At 34.3% G+C, this 20,268-nt stretch overlaps 1 protein-coding gene across 1 annotated transcript in view; it reads left to right on the forward strand.

The window, feature by feature from the left end:
• LOC111155239 (component of oligomeric golgi complex 5) overlaps positions 1-20,268 on the forward strand; it is a 300,576-nt gene that overhangs the window by 115,950 nt on the left and 164,358 nt on the right. The window lies entirely within an intron of this gene.

The following is a 20,268-nucleotide window of genomic DNA, read 5'->3' on the forward strand; positions in this document are numbered from 1 at the left end:
TGAGATTCCATATGAATTTTAGGATGATCTTTTCTGCTTCTCCAAATACAGCACTGGATTTTGAAAGGGATTGCATTAAATCTGTAAATTACTGTAAGTAGTATTTATATCTTAATATTAATTTTTCCAGTCAATGAACACTGATGGCTTTCCATTTATTTTCATCTCTAATTTTTTTCATCAGTGTTTCATTGTTTTCAGAATATGTTTTTCATGTCCTTGGTTAAGCTGATTTCTGAGTATTTTATTCTTTTTGATGCTATTATAAGTGGCATTTAAAAATTTTATTTGCAGATTATTCATTGTTAATGTATAGAAACGCAGTGATTTTTGTGTGTCATTTTATATCCTGTAACTTTGCTGAATTTGTTTATTCTGTGTGTGTGTAATCTTTAGGTTTTTGCATATAAGATCATGTTTGTGAGCAGAGATAATTTTACTTCTTCCTTTCTAATTTAGATGCCTTTTATTCCCTTTTCTTGCCTAATTGTCCTGGCTAGAACTGCCAGTACTATGTTGAACAGAAAAAATAGAAAGGTTTTTTTGGTAGAAATTTTTTACTGCAAAAAATGGTGCATCCTTATATTTTTTTTATAGTACAGGACAAGGATGTATGTAATATAAATATAATATGACTGTACAAATCCCCATTTTTCTTGTTTGAATTGTTATTTAAGGAGAAAAGACTATTATTTTCAAGAGGAAGGTTTCTTACAGGCTATTTTAATACCTTTTTTTGAAGGTAACCCTTGGTTAGATGAGATACTTACACTGAAACTATTGCCTTTTAGTAACGTATTATAGTGCTCGCCTTCTGAGCTATACTCATGTTAAATTCTTTTTTTCAGTGAGAGATTATACCCCCAGTAGATTAGATGCGTCCAATTTGTTAATTCTGTGTGTGTGTGTGTGTGTGTGTGTGTGTGTGTGTGTGTGTGTCTATTGTATCAGTTACTTTTGAATTGTCAAATTGTTTCCCAGCTTGGCATATTTTATCAGCTTGAATTTTATTTTATCCTTGCAGTACTTTGTCTAATCTCCTTGTGCTTAATTTTTCAACTTCAGTTAACTAAAAAGCAGCTATTATTATAGCACATTTTGGTCTTTTCACTTGACATATTTCCTTGATGATTCTTTTTGTACTTAAGATTTAATGCTTATGCTGAAGTATATATGGGAGAAGTAACTTGATTTCTAAGAGTTGCTTTAAAGTGCTTCAGCAAAACAAGCAAATGGTGGAGTGGGGGTGTAGACAAAATAAGATTAGTAACATGAAGAGAGTTGTTGAAACTTAGTAATAGGGTACTGGGGGCCTGTTATACCATTCTTTCTTTTTTATTGAAATTTTTATAATAAAATGTTAAAGACAATACATAAAATTACTGCCCAAAATAGTAGTTCTTCAGGCTCAATGGTTTGGAAGCTAACCTTTATTTAAAAACCAGTATGGCAAAGATCATCAAATTTGATAATGCCCCCAATAAAAATAGTCTTTCATATATTATATACTCTGTACTTCCATGAATTTTTCCATTTTATTATTTTGAAAATTTTCAAACTAGAGAAAACTAGAAAGAATAGTAGTGAAGTGAATACCCTTTTACCTATAACATAGATTTACCAGTTACAAAACTTCGGCTATGTTTCTGTCATCTGTGTAGATGCCCTTCCTGAATTTCAGTCTAGTTTAACTATAACTAGGTTTTCCTATTTCTTTCATTAGTATTAGTTTTTGCTACACATGTTTTGAACTTTGATATTATGTGCAAAACCCCTTAGGATGTATTAGGTGTATTGGTTTACTATGGCTGCTATAACAAATTACCACAAATTTGATCACCTAACACCAACTTATTCTCTTACATTCTGGAGGTTAAAAATCTGAAAAAAGTGTTATGGAACAAAAATCAAAGTGTTGACAGGGTTAGTTCCTTTTGCAGGCTAAAGGGGAGGGTCCATTTCCTTGCTTTTCCAGTTTCTAGGGGCTCTTCTTATCTCGTGGGTCATGGTCGTGCATCCCATCACATTTTCCTCCTCTTGGTACCCTTCTCACGTTGCCATCTTCTGTGGTCACGTCTCCCACTGCCCCCGTCTCATAAGGACATTTGTGATTACATTGGGCCCACCCAGATAATCCAGGATAATCTCCCCATTTTAAGATCCTTAATTTTTCACAGACCCTTTTCCCATGTAAGGTAGCATATTTACAAATTGTGAAGATCTGTATATGGATATCCTTGGGACATTGTCAATGGCAAAGCTCCCTAAATTAATCTGCAGATTCAGTGCAATCCTCTGAATCCCAACTGGTATTTTTGCAGAAACTGACAAGATGATCCTAAATTCATATTGAAAACCAAGCAACCCAGAATAGCTAAAACAAGTTTGAAAAAGAATAGTCAAAATAAACTTGAAAAAGAGCAAAGTTGGGGAAATTTCCTGATTTCAAAACCCACTATAGGGCTACAGTAATTAAGTTAGTCTGGTAGTGGCATAAGGATAGACATACAAATCAATGGAATACAATTTAGAGTCCAGAAATAAACTCTCAACACTCATAGTGAGCTGACTTTTTACAAAGATGTGAGGACAATTCAATGGGGGAATGAATAGTCTTTTCAACAAATGGTGCTGGGACAAGTGGATATCCATATGCAAACAAATGAATTTGCATCTCTTTCTTACACCAAGCAAAAGAGGAACTCAAAATGTATCATAGACTTAAGTATAAGAGCTAACCCAAAAACTCCTAGAAGAAAAACATAGGAGTTAATTTTTTATAACTTTGATTTCTTAGATATGACACTAAGAGGATAAGTGACAAAAGAAAAAATAAATTGTACTTCATGAAAGTTAAAAACTTTTGTCCTCAAAGGACACCCTTAAGAAAGTGAAAAGATAAGACACCATCAAGAAAGTGAAAAGGCAGTCTGTAGAATAGAAGGTAATGTTTCTAAGTCATGTATTTAACAAGGTACTTGCGTGCAGAATGCTTACAACCCAAAAATAAAGACAACCCAACTAAAAAATGTTTTTCAAAGGAAGTACACTAATGGCCAATAAGCACATGAAAAGATGCTCAACATTATAGTCATTAGGGAAATGCAAATCAAAGCCACAACAAAATACCACCTCATACCTACTAGAATGGCTGAAGTAAAAAGACAATAACAAGTGTTGGTGAGAATGGGTAGAAATTGGAACTCTCATATCTCGCTGATAGGAACGTAAAATGGTACAGCCACTTTGGAAAATAGTTTGCCGTTCCCTTCAGATGTTAAATAGAGTTATCATTTAACCCATCAATTCTACTCCTAGTACTTAAGAGTAATGAAAGCATAATTTACACAAAAACTTGTGCATGAATATCCATAGCAACATTAATGCAGCTGAGAGTTGAAAACAACCTAAATGTACATGAACTGATGAGTAGATAAATAAACGTGGCACATCTATACATATTATTTGGTAGATATTTGGAATATTATTTGGCAATAAAAAGGAATGAAATATTGATACACAGTGCATCAGGGATTAACTTTGAAAACATTATGCTAAGTGAAAGAAGCCAATCACAAAAGACCAAATTGTGGTGTTCTGTTGATATTAAATATCCAGAATAGGTAAGTTCATAGAGACAGAAAGTAAATTAATAGTTGCCTGAGACTGGGGCAGAGTAGGTTGGTCAGGGAGAAGCAGAAATAGGAAGTGATAGGTACAAAGTTTCTTTTTGAGAATAGAGTTCTCTTTTTGAAGTGGTAGTTACCTTGTGGTGATGGTTTTACAGCTCCATGAATACTTGTGTGTGTGTGTGTGTGTGTGTGTGTGTGTGTGTGTGTGTACACTTTAAATGGGTGGTATATCTCAGTATATCTTAAAACACTAAAAAAAATACCTAAGAGATTATTTCTTAAAAACATCTGAAAGTACACCATAATTATACTTAGAAGAAACATAAGGAGATTTTGGCTTTTGACATTTCTTTACCTTATATAATGAGTAACAACATGTTTACATAGTAAATATGGTATGACAAGGGTTTCATATATCATCTAGCTAGTCAGAATTTCCTAGAACTATTGGAGGGCTAATTCAAGACTTTTGCAGTTAGAAATATTCCACTCATTCCACTCCACAGTCATGTTATGCTTGCCAGAGCTGTACCAAATCATAGTTTATTTAATCTCTTTGAAAGTTTAACTAAAATATGATTCTTCCATAAAGAATCTTTATAGAATACTTTGTATTTATGTATATATATATGTGCATGTACACACACACACACACACACACACACACACATATGTGAATATATTTGAGGTTAAAATTTTGAGTAGTACCTTTAGGAGTATTCTAGTACTTAGTATCTTTCATTGTACAATTGGTTTGTTATATATAATTCTTGCTTTTTTTTTGTAATATATGGCAGATAGGCAAGAAATGCTAATGGTGGAATTGACATCATGATCTTAATTTTATTAGCAAAATATCTGATTCCTGTACTTTAAGTTCAAATAGTCTTTTTGTTCCACTTTCCTAACTCCTCTTTACAAGCATAATTCATTCACTGTGAAAATTGTATTTAGTAGCTCAAGAGCTCTTTAGCTAAGAGAATATGGAACTTTCTGGTAATGGGCCAGTGAATGTTGTATAGATTCAATGGTTCATCCTGTGCTACTGTGCATGTGGGACCTTCATTGATTTTAATTCTCAATTAACTCATTTGGTCTATAGCTTCAGGCCTAAACTGGGGGTTGATTGAAGATGGGGGAAAAATGACTACATCAAAGAGAGGATGTATTAGTTTCATCATGCTACTCTAACAAATTACCACAAACCGAGGGATTTAAAACAGCAGAATTTTATTCTGTCATGATTCGTGGGGCTGAAAGTCTGAAATCAAGGTAGTGGTAGGGCCATGCTGTTTCTGAAGACTCTAGGGGAAGAATCTTTCCTTGCCTTTTACAGCTTTTGGTGGTTGCTGGGACATCTTGTGTTTCTTGGTTTATAAATATGTCATTCCAATCTCTGCCTCTGTCTTCATGTGGCCTTCTTCCCTGTGAGTCTCTGTGTCTTCACATGCCATTTTCCCTCATTTTATAAGCACTGCAGTCACTGGATTAGGCCCACCAGTATGACCTCATTTTACCTTGGTTACATCTATAAAGAACCTTTTTCCAAATAGGGTCAAATTTATACGTACTAGGAGCTAAGGCTTTACTATATCATTTTAGGGGACACAACTCAATCATAATAGAAGAGAATGTTTTGTTTTAAGCCATATTTAACTATCAAGTTGTGAAATAATTTGTTAGTGCAGTGTTTTCGCAGAGAATTAACATGAAGTGAATTAGGAGCAATGAAAGATAGGAAGGAGAAGGAATTATCAAGCTTGTGCCATTGTCAACTTTAATATATAATCCTCTTCTCTTGAATTCCCTGTTAGTTTGGACCCCTCCACTATTCTTCTTACCTCCATGCGCTTGGACTCCCGTATGGTCTATGTACACATAACCTTGCTTTTGGAGAGAGCTTTTAAGGTGTTTATGGTCAGAATGGATGAAGTTACTTTAAGATTTGAGGTATTACTTTTTGTGGCCAGGCTTTTCAGGTAGGCCTTTCACTACCTCAGTACAAAACTCAAAACCCTTGTAGCAAGTAGTAGTTAGAGATCATTGGGGTATTTTTCTGAGTCTGTGACCACTGTCAGATTCTGTAGGTCCTTCAGCTTTAGCCAGCACTTCAGTTCCTAACTGAAGCTCTCCTTATCTGTCAGTCAGGGCTCCTAGTTGAGGCCCGGTGCTCTACTTGGGCTACTTAAGCAAAAAGGAATAATGAGGTTTTAGAGAGTGTATGAGGAAAACAAAGCTTTAGGAGGCCAAAGAATCAAACTTTGATGTTGAACCTCCAGACAGTTGAAATATTCATCCTTATGGGACTGTTCTGTTAATCCTATTTGTGTCATTTCCCAAATCCTGTCTTTAGAGCTTAATAGTTGTGAAATTGGGTAAGATAATTAAGTGCTCTGTGTATCAGTCTTGTTGTTTTTAAAGTGGAATAGATAACTAAAGCTTTGTTGTATGAAATGATTAATATACAGGTTCTTATTATCTGGACACATAGTGTATTAATTTTCTAGGGTTGCCATAACAAAGTACCATAAACTGGGTCGCTTAAACAACAGGAATTTATTCTCACAGTTCTCAAGATGTCGGTAAGGTTGGTTTCTTGTAAAGGAAGAATCTGTTCAGTGCCTCTCCTCTACTTTTAGTGGTTTGCTGGCAATTTTTGGAGTTCCTTGGCTTGTAGGAGATTCGCCCCAGTCTCTCCCTTCATCCTCATGTGGTGTTCTCCCTGTGTGGGTAACTACTTCCAATTTTCCCCTTTTTATACAGACATCAGTCACATTGGGGCTTCATTTTAACTAATTTAACTAATTCCATATTTCTCAAAAAGGTCACATTCTGAGGTAATGGGAGTTAGGACTTCAACATATGAATTTGGGAGGACACATTTCAACCCCTAACAAATACATAGTAAACATTATATGAATGTTAATTATTGTTGTTATTCTGATAACAGTTGTATTATGACTGTAATCTTTTTTCCTCAGTGTGCTGCATCTGTATGGATTAGAGAATAGGTATTCTTAGAGTTAACTTTAATTTTGTGGACCTTAGTTTATGACCTTCATGTTGTTTCTTCACAGTAAGGACTCCCCATAGTATGGGTATATGATTTTCCTATAGCCTGTAATATTTCTTGTGTTTTTTAGGAAAATTCAGATACAGAATAAAAATTAATATGGCAAGAGGTTGTTACATCTCATAGATGGTACAGAGGAGAGAGATTGAGTCTGTGAATGTAGATTTTTACCTAATAGGTACTGTTCATACAGGAGTAAAATATATGGCTCTGCATCTTACTAATTTTTTATCTTCTTGCTTCTTGGTGCTTTATACTATATAAACAAAATCTTTTATTGACCAGATCTTTATTATTTTTTTTTTAAGATTTTATTTATTTATTTGACAGACAGAGATCACAGGTAGGCAGAGGCAGACAGAGAGAGAGAGAGGGAGAAGCAGGCTCCCTGCTGAGCAGAGAGCCCGATGCGGGGCTCGATCCCAGGACCCTGAGATCATGACCCGAGCCGAAGGCAGAGGCTTAACCCACTGAGCCACCCAGGCACCCCTTGACCAGATCTTTAAAGGGAGAAACAAAGGACTTCTGTCAGTGGATTTATATGGATTTTGTTTAAACATTGCATCTAAGCCAGTATGGTATTATTACTGTGTTTTCTTAAGTGTGTTCCATGAGTGCTGGTTCTGCTAGGTTTTCTGCAATTTGGGGAACAAAAACAGGGGGTAAAGAGATTGGAGAAATATTATAGGTCATGTGCCTCTTTTGGAAGTTTCTGCTGCCAATTCATGGTTCTGAGGAGTACTATATAGTAAAGAAACCTGCTTCATTCTATATTTCACCTGGCGTTTCCTAAATTTCTGATTCACAGCACCTGTTAGTACAGTGTGAGTCAGTGTTTACTACACATTTAATCATTTTGAGTTCTAGGACCTGAGGAAAGAAGTCCTCTAGTATCTATCATGAGGAATTATATAATTGTTTTTAGGTATCTGAGAACAAAATCTTTTAATGTATAAGCAGATCGTTAAACCTTTTGGTTAGGGGAACTGCCTGGATTACAGTCGTGTTTTCTAGTTTGCCAACAAAGCTATAATGTAAACGCTTTTGAAGGTAGGATTGGTGTCTGTTGTCTACATATAGACAGTAACCTAGCACATAGGAAGCATTTAGATGGCTGAAAGAGAAAAAGTCGTACAGATCCTTCTTAACACCTTCTATAAGTAATGTGAAGAGGGAAAATGATTTTTTTTGTTGAATAAGCTCTGTAGTTCTGTTTGATGTATTTCTGTTGAAGTCTTTCCTTAATTAAAAAAAAAAAAAAGCAGTTTTATTGAGGTATAATTGATAGACAATAACCTGAACATGTTTAAATTGTACAGTTCAATAAGTTCCGACATGTTTATATGCTGAGAAACCACAATACAGTCAAGCTAACATATTCTTCACCTCCAGAGGTTTCCATGTCAGGACTCCCTCGTCCCTTCCCTGCGACTCCCTTCCAACTCCAGGGAACCACTGACCTCCATTCTAGCCTGCACTTTCTAAACTTATAAATAGAAATCTTATAACATGTGTTCCTTTTTGCCTGGCTTCTTTCACACAGCATGAGTATTTGAGAGTTGTCTGTATTGTTTTGGTGTAAAGTCATTCATCAGATTCCTTTTGTAACCTTTTAATATCTTTAGTTTCTTTAGTGATGTCATCTTTCTCAGTCCTGATATTGGTAATCTGTGTGTTCTTTTCTTTTTTTCTCACTCAGTTTAAGTCTTACTTATCCTCTAAAAGAATCTGCTTTTGATTTCCTTGATACTCTCTGTAGTTTTAGATTTCTACTTTATTCTTCATTATTTCATTTATTCTGTTTTGGGGTTTTTTTTCAGGTTTTTTTTTTTTTTAAAGGTGGAAATGTAATTTATTTGAAAACTTTTTTCTTATATTGGTCTTCAGTGCTCTAAATTTCCACTTAAGTATTGCTGTGGCTGTATCCTGGAAACTTTGCTATGTTGGTGTTTTCATTTTTATTTAGTGTAAATGTTTTTTTTTTTTTTAATTTCCTCTTTCATGATAGGGATTTTTTTTAACAGACTTTACTTGGTTTTGAATATTTAGGATTTTTTAAAGAAGATATTTTTGTTTTGAATATTTAGAATTTTCTAGGGATCTTTATGTTGTTGACTTCTAACCCATTCTGTTCAAAAGACATATGTTGTGTGAACTGAGTCCTTTTAAATTTATTGAAACTTGATTTAGGCCCAGAATGTTGTCTTATTTGGTAAATAATCCTTTTACACCTGAAAAGAATGTGCCTTCTGATGTCATGTGGAATGTTCTATAAATATCAATTGGGTCAATTTGGTTGATAGTCTTGTTCAGGTCTTTCAGTGCTTGGATTTATCTGTTTTCTTATTCTGTCGGTTCTTAAAGGAGAAGTTTTAATCTCTCACTGTATTTTCCAATTTGATCATTTCTCCTTGCAATTCTGTCATTTTCTTCACTGTGTATTTTGAATTTTCTATTACATGCATAAATGTTTAGGAATATGATGATTTTGATGATTTAACTTTTTTATTATTATGAAATGACATCTCCTTCTTAATATTCTTTGAAATCTACTTTTAAAAATATTAATGTAATCAATGTGGATGTTTTGATCAGTATTAGTATTATGTTTTTTTCTGTCATTTTAGTTTGAATTTATTTGTGTCTTAATGTTTTCAGTGGGTTTTTTGTAGGCTGTGTATAGTTTGCTCCTTTTTCTTGAATGCCGTTTTATAATCTCTGCATTATAATTGGAATGTTTATGTGGCTTAGATTTCATTTCATTATTGGTATGATTGGGTTTAATGCTACCATCTTGCTAATTGTTTTCTGTTTTGTATCATCTGTTTTCTCTCATTTTTGTTTATGTATCATCTGTTCATTGCCACCCTTTTTTTTCTGCTTTCTTTTGGAGTATTTTTTATGAGACATTTTATCTCATTTGTTGGCTTATTGTTATATAATCTCTTTGTTATTTTGTAGTAAACATCTTTAGATTATCAACGTTTCTTTCCTTGTATTCTAAGAAGAAACTCCTCTTGATTATTATTTTTTTTATATATTCCTAGATTGTTTGCTAATATTTTGTTGAAGATTTTTGCATCTATGCTTTTGATGTAGATTGTCCTAGTTTTATTATTATTTTTAAAACGTCTTTGGCTTTTGTATCAGAGTAATCATATTTGCTTCACCTGGTTTATAGATTTCTAATTCAGAATGTTTTGAACTACAGATTCAGTTTTTTAAATAGAGATCTATTCAGATCAGCTTGTATGAGTTCTGATAGTTTCATCTAAGTTGTAGAGCTATTCATAGTATTCCACTGTTCTTTGAATGCTGTGAAGTCTGTAGTGGGTAGGATCTTCTTTTTCACTCTGGTTTTTGGTAATTTGTTCTGCTTTCTTCTTTGTTGGTCTCACTAGGGCTTTGTTAAATTTTTTTTTTCTTGTGGCTTCCAAAGAGTTAACTTTTGATTTGATTGATTTTCTGTTTTTTCGTTTTCAATTTCATTGATTTCCTCTTGTTTATTCCATTCTCCTTGTTTTTTGTTTATTTTCCTTTTTTTTTCTAGTTTCTTATGGCAGCAGCTTACATTATTGATTCGAGACCTTTCTTTTTTTCTAATTACATTAAAAAATCCACACATTAAGTGTTACATAATTCCCTCTAACTGCTGCCTTAGTTGAATCCCAAAGATTTTGTTGTTGTATTTTCATTTTCATTCAGTTTAGTATCTTTTGAGAAAATTTTCTCTGAGATCCTTTTTGAGCCATTGATCATTTAGAAATGTGTTTTTTGGGGGGCGCCTGGCCAGCTCAGTTGGTAGTGAAAGGTCCCCCAATAATGGGTCCGTGATTAAAGGAGCGAGACTGATATAAAGCGAAGGTCAAGCAAAGCTTTATTTCGTGCCAAGCATCAAGAATCTCATCGAACGTTCGGGGCCGCACCTCATCCGAGAGAGGGCGACCCTTGTCTGTTTCACAGACTAGCTTTTAAGGGCAAAGGCCATGTGGTTGGGCCTGGCCACGCACAGGTGGCCAATGAAATTGTAACACACAGAGAAAGCTGCACAGTCATGCTAGGTCACACATAAGTGACCAATTGAATTACAATTTACCCTAGTAGATATTTGAACTAGCCTATCACCTTGGTCAGAATTGGCACCTGAAAGGCTCCCAAAGGGTGGGGCCCATATTCCTTGGTAACTAGGGAGACAGTATGCAACCCCCCACTGATCAGATGTCACCACCTGGCCTGACCCACCCTTGTATTTGGGCTTTGTTACCTGGGACTGGTTTCTGGAACTTGTTCTTAAGTAAGTCCCCTGGGGGAAGGGGAGCAGGGACAGTTTAAGGTTAAACAACAAGGTTATGGTTTAATTGGATGGAAGCGCTCTGGCTAAATAGGTCCTTACAGGTAGAGCATGGAGACTCGATCTCAAGGTTGTCAGTTTGAGCCCCATGTTGGGTATGGAGATTACTTAAAAAGAAAAACCTTTAGAAATGTGTTAATTTCCAAATGTTTGGAAAATTTAGTTATTTTTCTATTGTTCTTTGATATCATTATGATCAAAGAACGTATTTTGTCTGATATTAATAATTTTCAACTTAAAATGTTTGTGTTACGATCCAGAACATGCCCTGTTTTGGTTAATGTTCTACGTGTAGTTGAATAGAATATGTATTCTGTTTTTGTTGGGCAGAGTGCTCTGTAGATATCAATTAGATACCTTTGGTTTTTGGTGGTGGTCATTTTTTTAATATCCTTGCTGATTTTATCTAATGCTTCTCCTCTTTTTGAGGGAGAGATATTGACACTTCTGCTTAGGTACTGAGTGGAAGGTAGGCACTGACAATATCTTCCTGGAGGTCAACAAAGGAAGTTTGTATAAATCCATGTTTTAGAAAGTTGGTGGGGGGGCGGGGAACTGTGCCCAGAGGAAAGATAGAAAACACACTGTCTTTTTTTGGCCCTAGACAATTTTTTGTGCTAGCCGAAACAGTAAGATTTAAGAAAGAAAAAATATCTTTTTTCTGGGGTTTTTTTTCCCCATCTTGCAATTAGAGTCAGGAAAAAAAAAAAAAAAGTAAAGCTTTTGATGCTAAATTTTCATGAAGCTTTGAGGAACAAGAGAGATAAACATACCCCGAGAACTGCTTTGGACTTGAAATATGAGGATTCAACCAAGAATTTACTTAAGCCTGAAGTTATTCTGTGCATAGTATAAGCAGTAAGATCAATTAAGGCTTGGTTAGAAAAGTACAGATTTTACTCTTATTATTATTGTCTTTTTGTAATACTGAACTCTTTAAGAGTATCTAGTATTTAGGGCCCTTCACGCTTTCTCCATGGCAGAAAAAAGGGAGCAACTAACACCCTGTTTATAAAAATAGTAACTTAGTTACATGTAGTTCTTGATATTTTTCAAAACCTTCTTCATTCATATTATCTCATTTGATCCATACAAGTCTGTGAGATTTCTAACAGGATTTTTCATTTTTAGGAATCTCAGAAAGTTTAAGAAATTTTTCTCAGGTTGTAGAGTCAAGTAGAATAAAGTTCAGGTATTTTCATTCCTACTTGATTCCTTCATATTATACTCTGCCTTTGAAAGGATTTATCTGTTTTCTCTAAAATGAGTAGAATTGACTTTAAGTAAAAGATTTGTATTGATTTTATAAGTATTCCAGTGATCATGTACTACTTCATTTTACATAAAGATAAATTTAAATCATAAAGTTTTAATAGATTTTCAAACATTGACTTATTAACCTACTCTTATATAAACTTGTTTTTTAATCTCCTTTGATTATTTGCCAGTTGAGAACTATAAGTTATATGTTTTTAATGGTAACTTATGTTTGATTTCAAATTTTTCCCCATTCTTTTTTTATTTTATTATTTTTTCATTAGAAAAATTAAAAATTGTTCGGGCGCCTGGGTGGCTTAGTGAGTTAAAGCCTCTGCCTTCAGCTCAGGTCATGATCCTAGGGTCCTGGGATCGAGCCCCACATCGGGCTCTTTGCTCAGCAGGGAGCCTGCTTCCTCCTCTCTCTCTTTCTCTCTCTCTGCCTGCCTCTCTGCCAACTTGTGATCTCTGTCAAATAAATAAATAAAATCTTTAAAAAAAAAAAAGAAAAATTAAAAATTGTATATATTAATTGTTGTGAATTTCTCTTGTGATTCATTTGGCTATTTTCCCCCATACTTAGAAGAAGTATTATATATATATATTTTTTTTTCCAATTAAACTATGGACTTTATTTAATAATAATGTATCAATATTGGTTCATTAATTATAACAAATATACCATACTAACATAGGATATTGATAATAGGGGAGACTGGTTGTGAGGTATATGGAAGCTCTCTGTATTATCGTCACAATTTTTCTATAAGTTTAAAACTGTTCTAAAATAAAAGTTTTCTTTTAGAAGACAGAATTAGTTTAAACATATAATGGATAAGTGGATATATTTATACATAAAAGATTTAGTCACCCAAGTAAATACAGATCTACATCTATTGTATTTAGTTGACTTGCTACTTGTTAATCCTCTTATTTTTTCAATTTTTCAATTTATTATTGAAGTATAATTGATATATAATGTTATGTGGATTTCAGGTATACAACATTGTGATTATCAGTAGTTACGTACATGACTCAGGGCTCACCACAGTAAATGTAGTCACCATCTATCACTGTACAGCATTATTACATTATTGACCATATTCCCTATGCTATACTTTTTTTTTTTTTTATTAAATTTTATTTTTTATAAACATATATTTTTATCCCCAGGGGTACAGGTCTGTGAATCGCCAGGTTTACACACTTCACAGCACTCACCATAGCACATACCCTCCCCAATGTCCATAATCCCACCCCCCTATATTTTTATATTTTTTTCTATGATGGGTTTATAATATTGTGAGAAGATTTTATTACTTTTTTGTTATGTTTTGGTTGCCATACACTAAAGTCTTATACATTTTATTTATTTAATGATTTTTTTTTTTTTTAAGAGAGAGAGCATGAGCATGAGGGGTAGGTGGGGGTAGGGAGGGACAGAGGGAGAGAAGGAATCAGAAGCATGCTCCATTCTCAGCATAGAGCCCAACATGGGGCTCTATCTCACAACCCTGAAATTATGATCTGAGCCAAAAAAAGAGAGTCAAAGGCTTATTAACCAACTGAGCCACCTAGGCACCCCTCTTAGAGATTTTAAACCTATGTTATTTTGTTCTCTATTTTCTGTGTCACCATTTCTACTTTCGTACAAATACATATTACTTTTTTATAATTTTGCTTTATAATTTCATTATGTTTTTATGTTATACATGATTGAAATTACACTGCAATTGTACATAAACATTTTTCTTTAAAATGTTTTTCTGCAGTGGAATACTGTGCAGCCATCAAAAAAATGAAATCTTGCCATTTACAACAACGTGGATAAAACTAGAGGGTATTATGCTGAGCGAAATAAGTCAATCAGAGAAAGACAATTTCATATGATCTCTCTGATATGAGGAATTTGAGAGGCAAAGCCAGGGCTTGTGGGGGGTAGGGAAGGAAAAAATGAAAAAAGATGGGACCGGGAGGGAGACAAACCATAAGAGACTCTTAATCTCACAAAACAAACTGAGGGTTGCTGGTGGTTGGGAGAGTAGGGAGAGGGTGGTTGGGTTATAGACATTGGGGAGGATATGTGTTATGGTGAGTGCTGTGAAATGTATAAGCCTGATGATTCATAGACCTGTACCCCTGGGGCAAATAATACATTACATGTTAATAAAAATAATTTTAAAAAATAAAGTATTTTTCCTAAAGGTGTTTTTTGGTCATCAGGTTCAGGATATCTATTTAAATATGATTAACATATATCAACTAGAAAAATAAAATACTTTTTACATGTAGAGTGAGGAAATGAAAATCAAAATTAGTGTGTAGATTTCTTTGTTGGTATTTTTGACTTAAAATTTCTAACTTTGTGCTCTCTCTTTTTTTTTTTTTTTAAAGATTTATTTATTTGCATATATGTGAGCAGGGGGAGGGGCCGAGGTAGATGGAGACTGGGCTGGATACCAGGACCCTAAGATCATGACCTGAGCCAAAACCAAGAGTTGGATGCCCAACTAACTGAGCCACCCAGCCACCCCAAATTTATGTATTTTCTATTGTTTCTTTAGTGAAAAAAAAATTTTTTTTAAGTGAATAGAGGGGCACCTGCATGGCTGAGTCTGAAGAGCATGGGACTCCTGATCCCTGGGTTATGAGGTCAAGCCCCATGTTCAACATAGAGCATACTTAGAAAAAAAAAAAACAACAAAACGAACCAACCAAACAAAGGGTGGGGGGCGGGGGTGTGAGAGATTGTGTGTGTGTCTTTAAAAGAGTTTTCAAAACTATACCAGATTACCTTAGATTTCTTACAAATAGCAAATAAGGATTCTGTTATAGTATCACTATTATTATTATTATTATTATTATTATCATTATTGGTTTGAGTAACTTCAGTAAGCGGAGGCGCAGATCTCATTGCTGATTGGTTAAATTAATTCTATCAGTACTATAACCCTGCAGTATCCATGTTGTTTGGTGGTGTTTTATGGTTATTACATGCCTGGTTTTGAATTTATTATTTAGCTCAGTATTCTCTAGTAATGGTATTCTTTATATAACATAAAATATGGTAACAAGGAAGATTGATATTCTACAGTGAATTAAAATGTGTCATTGTGATAAGCTCTGATCTTAAAATACAACTTATCTTGATTTAAAGATAAAATTTTTGTAGAATCGATTTTAAAATGACAGTTTTCCTTTTCAGATTATTATTCACCAGTTTGCCAGATATTCCTTTATATATCACTGCCTTGCTTTTGTAAAGGTGGACTTTAGTCTAAAGTCTATAATCAGGGCTGTGTAGAAGTAATAAAGGTGGAGCTTTTTAGATAATATAATTGTATGATTATATTTTGAAAATGGCCTCAAGTAATATTCTAAATAACTAAAAATTTAATTAACAAACTGGGAAAATATTTGTAGCAAATATGATGGGTAAACAGTGAATATTAATATATAATTACTACAAAGCAATATAAGAAGATAAAGAAGTAAAAATTATTTAGAGATTTTTCAAAAGTAAATACAGGTAGTAAAAAAAAATTGAACATAAAGGCAAAACTTCGACTCAGTAATTCTGTCTTTGATTATTTCCCAAGGGGATAATTCTAGATATTTAAAATGTCTATATGTAAAGATAAAATAGTTATTTATGATAAATAATTATTCCATCTTAGGTAAATGATTAAATAAATTTTGGTTCATTTATTTGGTGAAATATTGGGAAACTATCAAAAATTGGTATTTATAAGCACTATAATAGGATGGGTGAATGCTTAAACACGAAGTTAGACATTCTAAACAAGTGTAATTACGAATAAAAACAGGAACAAAAGAACTCATGAGTAGATTAAAAAGGAGGATAAGATTTTAAAGGAGTATAGTAGACCTTTATTTTCACTTTTAAGCACAACCAAAATTTTAAGTATTTTAGGAACATCTGAAGGTTGCTTAAATTTCTCAGAGGCACATATCTGAATTGTGCTCTTTGCAAAGTTGGTGTGTAGGAGGGAGTCACTTTCATTGGTAAGTGACTATAGCCAGCTGCCCAGTTCCTGTATGTCAGCTTTTGCTTTTTCTGCTTATCTCAGATAAACATCCAGGGGGAGGATATAGTCTATTTTGGTGCTTCTGGAGAATTTGAAGATTTGTAAATTTCTCAGACATAATCATGTATATTCCAAGGATCCACTTGGCTTTTGTGGCCTCAGTGTTGTGAGGTTATATAATTACTCCCTTTTGAAATGTTTTTCCTCTTTCTTTCTTTCTCTTTCCCCCTTTCTTTCTTTCTTTTTTTTGGGGGGGGGGAGCGTGTAAGAGCTGGGGTGGGGGAGGAGTTGAGGGAAAGAGAGAGAATCTTTTTTTTTTTTAATGTTTAAATTTTTTTATAAACATATAATGTATTATTAACCCCAGGTGTACAGGTCTGTGAATCGCCAGGTTTACACGCTTCACAGCACTCACCATAGCACATACCCTCCCCAATGTCCATAACCCCACCACCCTCTCCCGACCTCCCTCCCCGCAGCAATCTTCAGTTTGTTTTGTGAGATTAAGAGTCTCTTATGGTTCGTCTCCCTCCCGATCCCATCTTGTTTCATTTATTCTTTTCCTACCCCCCAGTCCCTCCACATTGCATCTCCACTTCCTCATATCAGGGAGATCATATGATAGTTGTCTTTCTCTGATTGACTTACTTCGCTAAGCATAGTAAGGGGAGAAAATCTTAAGCAGACCCCCCCTGCTGAACCCCAAGTGGGGCTCAATCTCCTGGACCCTGAGATCATGACCTAAACTGAAGTCAAGAGTCAGGATGCTTAACCGACTGAGCCACCCAGGCATCCTGAAATGTTTTTCCAATTTCTAAAAATTCCTTAATGAGCTCATTTTTAAAAGGAAAAGACAAAATTTTATCCAGTTATCAGTTAATAATTCTAGCATTAAATTTTTCATGGACAGTGTCTTTTGTTTCTCCTGCAGGGCCTCATCTTCTGTTAATCCCATCCAGACTTCATCCTTTATATCTCTAGAAGTTCAGTTTGTATATTACTTTATCCATGTCTTTACTAACATGTTCAGTCTTTTGAGTATACGAAGTGCAGTTATAACTGTTGTAATGTCCTCATTTATAATGCTATAATCTGTACCAGTGGTTCATACTTACTTAGTATTTAATGGAAAAATATAAAAATACGAAACCACATTTTTAGCATGTGTAAGCTACAAATACTACCCACCAACTTTAAGAATAGAATACTATAGGGGCGCCTGGGTGGCTCAGTGGGTTGAGTCTCTGCCTTCAGCCCAGGTCATGGTCTCAGGGTCCTGGGATCGAGCCCCGCATTGGGCTCTCTGCTCATTGGGGAGCCTGCTTCTCCCTTGCCCACTCCCCCTGCTTGTGTTCCCTCTCTCTCTGTCAAATAAGTAAAATCTTAAAAAAATAATGAGAATACTATAAGCCTTTTGTACAACCTGTCTCTACTAACTTTTCTTATTATTGTTAACGTTTGTATGCGTCCCTAAATAATATATTGCTTAATTTTGCATGTCTTAATATAAATCACTTCTTGCTTTGTGTATTCTTCTAAAACTGTGTTCTTAATACTATCGATGTTGGTATTAATGTGTATACCTATCATTGTTTATTTTTACTCCTCTCAGGTAGTATTTTGAATGAATGTTACATTTATCTCTTTTCCAGTTGGTCGTCATTTCGATTATTTCCACCTTTGTTTTGTTTTTAACAATGCTGTTATGAACATTGTACATGTCTTCCTATATATATATATATATATATATATATATATATATATATATATATATATATAAACTTCTCTGGGTTATGTGCCTTGGAATGGTATATTTTGGTCATAGAGAAATTCATATGAAATCTTATTAGATTATCCCAAATTGATTTTCAAAGTGGCTTTTAGTCATTTACAGTGTTTCTCTTTATATGCACATGTATACATCTACATGCAGATATACATATGTATGTATGTATTTATTACAGTTAACATGGTGATTAATATCTTCCTACCCCAATATACTCACTTTTTCTTCTTTTTAAGGATTACTTATTCCCATAAGCAGAATCATTGATTTAGAAGATGAGAATTCTGTTATTCTCATAAGCTAGCCACCTTATTTTAATTTTTCAAATTATTTTACTTTATTTCTAATTTACTCTTTAGTTTTATTTGTTAAGAAGGTTACATATGCATAGCATACTCAAATAGTTCTATAAGATTTATTATTTAAAAAATAACAATGCCTTTACCCTTTACTTTTCCCCAGAGGCAGTCATTTCAAAACGTTTTTGCTGATTCTCATGGTATTTACCCCCATATTTAACTAACCTACCTGTGTTTCCACATTTTAGTTTTTAACTTCTTTGGCTTTCTATAATGAAGCATGAAGATTTAGCCTCTTTGATTTCTTCTGATTTCAAGCATCATCCCAACTTTACACATGAACCCTTCCCTCATCTCTTTTGTTCCAAATCAACAATTTAGTGCTACCATATGAAAAGTAAATGCACTGAATCATTTACCAAACTATAATTACCCTTCTTTTTGTTTGTTTTAAACAAAGGAGGATGATGGTAGCGGAAGAGGCAGCGAGGATTTTGGAATCAATAAAGAGGATTTGTGTTGCAAAATAGAAAGAGAAATTGTTAGTTAACAGGAAGCCATAGATTTCGTGAGTGGGAGAGAAGCATGAGAACATTTATTCTGCTAGCCAGGTGTAGTACTGATTAGAACACTGAAAGTCTATTAAAATGACAGGCATATATCTTAGTAATAAAAGGCATATTGAGATACTGGTTTAGTCTGAAGACTAAAGATATAAAAAGAAATGGGTAGTCCCAGGAAATAATACAAGAACCAATCGCTGAGATCAAGTGACTGCCTGGGGGCAAAGCATATGAAATTTATTCTGAAGTTTTAGTGTTTTAGACCAGGACAGTGGTAATAGGGGAAACTGGAATTTATTTTTTAGTACCTTAAATTTCAAAGACTTGTGTATATTTGACAAAAAATTGCTTATGATTATGTTATCCATCCTCTTGATACCTGTGTCAGATGTTTTGGTTGAATTCCTTTTTTTTCTAATATTAGATTAAATTTTTCTCAGGGTAAACAAAGAGATGACTGATATCATTTCTTTTCCATCAAAAGTAGTCTCATTTTCTCGCTTCTAAGGAGGTGATATGTTAAAGCCAAAGGATCATGTTGGTTTCTTCATACATATTTTTGTATGGGAAAGGATTCAACAGGTATTAGTAATAAGTGACAGAAAGAGAAATCTGGCTGTGTACTTCACATGTATTAAAGTTTAATTGTTAAAGTGTGACTAATGCTGGCATATTTCAAAATTTGACATTTTAGGACATTTTATATATTTCAAAATTTTTCCTTTTTATTGAACATCAAGATATGAGTTTTTAATTCTGTCATTGTTCCAGTTTGTCTTAATTTAATTCCCCAGTTAATTTTTTTTTTAAATCTATTTGACAGAGAGAGGCAGAGGCAGTAGGCAGAGCAGCAGGCAGAGAGAGAGGGGGAAGCAGGCTCCCTGCAGAGCAGAGAGCCTGAGACGGGGCTGAATCCCAGGACCCTGAAACTTACCTGAGCTGAAGGCAGAGGCTTAACCCACTGAGCCACGCAGGTGCTCTCCCCAGTTAATTTTGATAAGATTTTACATCTTTATTCTTTCACTGAGCAAACTGGAGTACTATGGGAGGAATGCTATCTATCCTTTGAATATAAAGTTTTCTTCTTTCTGAGACTTGTGGGATTGGCCTGGGATGATCTAGTGAAAATATGGAAGTGAGATCTGGATTTAAATTCTTCTTTGATGGGACGCCTGGGTGGTTCAGTTGGTTAAGCAGCTGCCTTCGGCTCAGGTCATGATCCCAGCGTCCTGGGATCGAGTCCCGCATTGGGCTCCTT

The sequence above is a fragment of the Enhydra lutris genome, unplaced genomic scaffold, assembly GCF_002288905.1.
Source record: "Enhydra lutris kenyoni isolate GAN:26980312 unplaced genomic scaffold, ASM228890v2 scaffoldscaffold40, whole genome shotgun sequence".
In the NCBI taxonomy this organism is placed as follows: domain Eukaryota; kingdom Metazoa; phylum Chordata; class Mammalia; order Carnivora; family Mustelidae; genus Enhydra; species Enhydra lutris.